This window comes from Lactuca serriola, chromosome 8, assembly GCF_051521515.1.
Source record: "Lactuca serriola cultivar US96UC23 chromosome 8, Lser_US96UC23_V15, whole genome shotgun sequence".
NCBI classification, from domain to species: Eukaryota; Viridiplantae; Streptophyta; class Magnoliopsida; order Asterales; family Asteraceae; genus Lactuca; species Lactuca serriola.
Window position 1 is genome coordinate 280,498,244 of NC_136415.1, and position 4,429 is coordinate 280,502,672.

Consider the following 4,429-nt stretch of genomic DNA (forward strand, 5'->3'; position numbering starts at 1 on the left):
AGCCCTAATCTAGCAAGCAGTTCACATATTCACAATTCATATTACAATATAAACATGTATGGGTAATTTGGGAGAACTTACTTGAGCTCGACTGATTGCATGCACCACACCCTTTTCTCTTTTTAAAACCCTTTTTATAAAAATGATTTTCTTTTAAACATTTTCATACTAAGTCCTCAGTTTGAGTTCAGACACACCCGAGTGTGTGCCCGATTCCCTTAAACCAAGGCTCTGATACCAACTTGTAATATCCAAAAATATGGTCCCAAAATTTTTCGCTTTAATATAAGATAAAATGGTAACTTTCCATATTATCCTAACATTTGAAATAAACCAGTGTAATAATTTTCATAAATCAGAGTGACATCATATCAGAGTAAACATCCCAGGAAAAAACATCATGGTGTTTGCAATGCCGTCATCCCGAGCTCTTCCCTCCGGAACCAGAAGTACCTGAAACCAAAACTAAAAACTGTAAGCACAAAGCTTAGTGAGTTCCCCAAGCTACCCCATACCATAACAAACCATATACTACCCCCCCGCCCAACCTCGGGCCCCGCCTGACATCGAGCCCCGCCCGATATACATATCTATTCACCCAGGGCTCGCCTGTCACTAAGCCTTACCCGCTATAGACACACAATCAATATCATATAATCATGCTAACACATAAAGAAACCATACACAATATTATATGTTCTAGTCCTAAGGCCTCGCCTATCATGGGATCCACCCCTTTTATACTAATGGTGAGATATGGGGCCCGCCCATACTCAGCTAGTGATGAGATACGGAACCCCGCCCACACTCACCACCCTACCCAGACACATACACATATCACACAGACAGCAAGTATAGCCAAACCTACATGTAATCATCGAGTACCACCCATCATTGAACCGCAGTCCGGAAACCCACATATCATATATACGGGCCGACATTGGTGCCTTCGACCCGTTCAATCTAGGAGGAAACTCACCTCGAATGCCGAAGCTCACTGTAGGAAATCCTTAGCTGTTGCCCTGACAACTCCTCGATCTAACAATACCAAATATCACCCAATTAGTAATTAGGTCCCAAATCATGATCCATAATCCATACTTGGGGTAAAATGACTATTTCACTCCTGGCCCAAAAAACTTATTGTTGGATTAGGTGTCTAAGTTCATAACTATCTATGGAATGTACTTGACCCGGTTAGCATGGCCCATTTTGGGTTGCATGGCATTGCAACACTTGGATAGACTAAATGAGAGAAATGACACTCATGGTTTATTAATATATTATAAGTTCTAATATATTAATAATAGTATTTAATTAGTATTAATCAAGAATTAATTTAGAATTAATTTGGTGATCAAAAGGAGACTAATTAAATATATGGGGTTGATTGTGTAAATCATCCATTCTTTTATAGTGGGCTAATGATCCATGGTTTATTGAATTGGGCTACAACCCATAAGGTGCTCCATGGATAGTCCATGGAGGTTATAAACCCATGGATCATGGAATATGGAAAGCCATGTCAATTAGGGTTTACATGTTGTAACCCTACTTGTGACACAACTATAAAAGGACCCCATGACTAGCAAAATCTGACTACTATGTGTAGAACAAAAGGGCTTGCCGATTTTGAGTGATAATGTACTTCTCTCAAAGTTATTCCAAGAGTTGTGGTGTTGTGTGAAATATTTGAGACATCACACTTGAGGTGCTAGGCTCACAAGGTTCTCAAGGAATCCAAGCAACAAGAAAGGTATGTTCTTCTACTAGCCTTTATGTTTTAAAGTTCCCCATTTCATGCTAGGTAGGTTAAGAACCTTGGAAATCAAATTTGCATGTATCTTAGTAAACCTTAGATCCAAGGTTTCTAGAGTTGATTTACACCTTAGGAGTGTTAGAATGCTCAAAACCCTTCACTTATAACTAGGCCCAAGCCCAAAACCACCAATGGCCAATCCTATATGGGTCTTATCCTAAGCCCATATTCACCTCCAGTACACTTTAGGTTACCTTAACACTCCTTGGGACAAACTTGGTCAGACACATAAGTCAAAAGTCAAAGTTAATGCCAAAGTCAACGGTCCCAGTGACCCAACTCGCCGAGTTGGTCCTTCAACTCGCTGAGTCTCCATGAATCACAAAATCACAATATATCGAATCAACTCGTTGAGTTTCCCCTTTTAACTCGTCAAGTTCCTTCTTTTTCAACAGAATCAGGAACATTCCAAACCAACTCGCCGAGTACCCTTATGACTCATCGAGTTCATTAGTTAACCAACCCATTTAATGCATTAAGCCACTATTCTTCAAGCCAAGGCCTTATATTCTAGATCTAGATTGAAATCACGTCTAGAAGGGTAAATTTTCCAACTTTACCCATTAAGAACCATTCCAAGGACATTAAGCTCAAACCTTAGTCTAAAAAGGCTTATGACTTAAACCAAAAGTCATCATATCAACACAATAATGTTCAAGAACATAGATCTGGACCTTAAAGGCTAGAAGGTCACGTAAAGTCTCCAACTTTACTTACATGCATGGCCAAAAGAAGCTTAAAAGGCCAAAACAAAGGCTTAGAAGATGCATGGAGCTCCTAAGGCCATAAAGTTGGCACCTTTATGCCACAAGAGCACCCAAAAAACATGGATAAGAAAGAATAACTCCATTGGGACGATCAACACCTCATCAACCATTCAAACTAAGCTAAACCATGAAAATTATATCCCTAACAAGGAGATCTAAGCATATGATAAGCAAGGTTGAGACTTTATACTAGAAATATGTTGGAAATAGTGTAAGGACTCGAGATCTGGAAGTTCCCTCTTCAATCACCACCTTGCAACAAGCTCCCATTCCTTCAACAAGCTTCCAACACTTAAAAATACACTAAAAACTCTCAATAAGGCTCTAGGGTTTCGAGGTTAGGGTTTAGGGAAATGGAGGCTGGAAATGAGGCCAATTCATGGGGTTAAAGTTGTTTCAATAGGGTGTAAAATACCGGAGTTAGGGTTTCCCAAACCACGTCCAACTCATCGATATGGTCCTATTCAACTCGTCGAGTGGGTCTTCCAAAAACACGCATGACGGGTTTCCAACAGGTCGAGTTTTCTCCCTTGGACTTGACGAGTTGGCCTTACAGATGCAAATTTATGTTTCCTTAATTGACCATCTAGATTTCGGGTGTTACAGAAATATAGAAGTCCATCATACATGTTAAGAGCATAATATTCATGTTGAGGTGGTTCTTTTGTTTTGACCATTGGGGATAAATTGATTTGCTTATTCCTAAACACACACTCAAGGATTTTGATGATCATCAAAATTGTTAGGTGAATCTACCATCTTAGAGATGGATGATAGAAATCGGCATCTCGTGTAGTTTGACAAGTTTTTTGGCAAGTGCTAGTTAGCCTTTTCCATTTTGTAAGTTTTCTTTAATTAGTAAGAAGTGGGTGGATTTAGTCACTTTGTGGACCACTACCTGAATAGAATAAAAACCATAAGGTTTCTTAGGATGTTTTGGTATCAAGTCCATTGATGTTGGTTCCCAATTTTACTTAGGTATTTCTTTATCATTACCCTAGTCCTGAATGTTTCTGACATTCTGCATTTGCTACAAGTTTGATATTTGTCCACTCAAGTGGCAATTTCCGTTTTCATGCATGTTTATAAAGTATCGCATCTCGTAATTCTTGAGTTTGACTTGTTTATCCGGTCTTCACAGAGCTTCACTCGTGAAGCTTTTCTTTCTCAGAGTCTTGAGTTAAACGTGTTGGATTTAAGCTGTAGGTTGTGAATGGATATTCATAGTTAATATTCATACCCAGCGGGGTTTGGTACATTCTTTTCGGTTTGAGACATTTGCTACAATGTCCATCTTACTACAATGTTACGAATTTCACGCATCATGATGACAGTAAATTTCTCATTTATGTCATTCAACCAAAAGCATAGGCAAAAACCTTGTCTTGATTCATCTATGTGCACCTCAATCCTTTATGTACATGTCGTCGTATACAAACAAGTTCTCTGTTCTTTCAGAAAAGTGGGATTGGTGCGTTACACCATAGTTGTTACAACTTTTGGAATATAAGCTCTTGCTTATTTCTCCAATTGGAATTTGTTTCCTTTTGGTGTTAACATAGTTGACAGTTGGGCTACTTTGGAGAAGTTCCTGATGGAATTATAGGTAGTAGACAACATAACTTCTTTTGTGTTAAAATTCCAATGTTCATTTCTTGGGAAAAAGTCTTCACTTAAACTTCCACATTAATTAAGTCCTTCACATTTTATCATATCCTTCTCATTTTATTAAATCCTTCACAAGGTTGCTTAAATCACCATGAGTTGAGAAGTTCACAACAATCCATCGTTTGATTTTTACGGTAGGAAGGAAACTTTAGGTTTTTCTCTGACTTGTCATCAT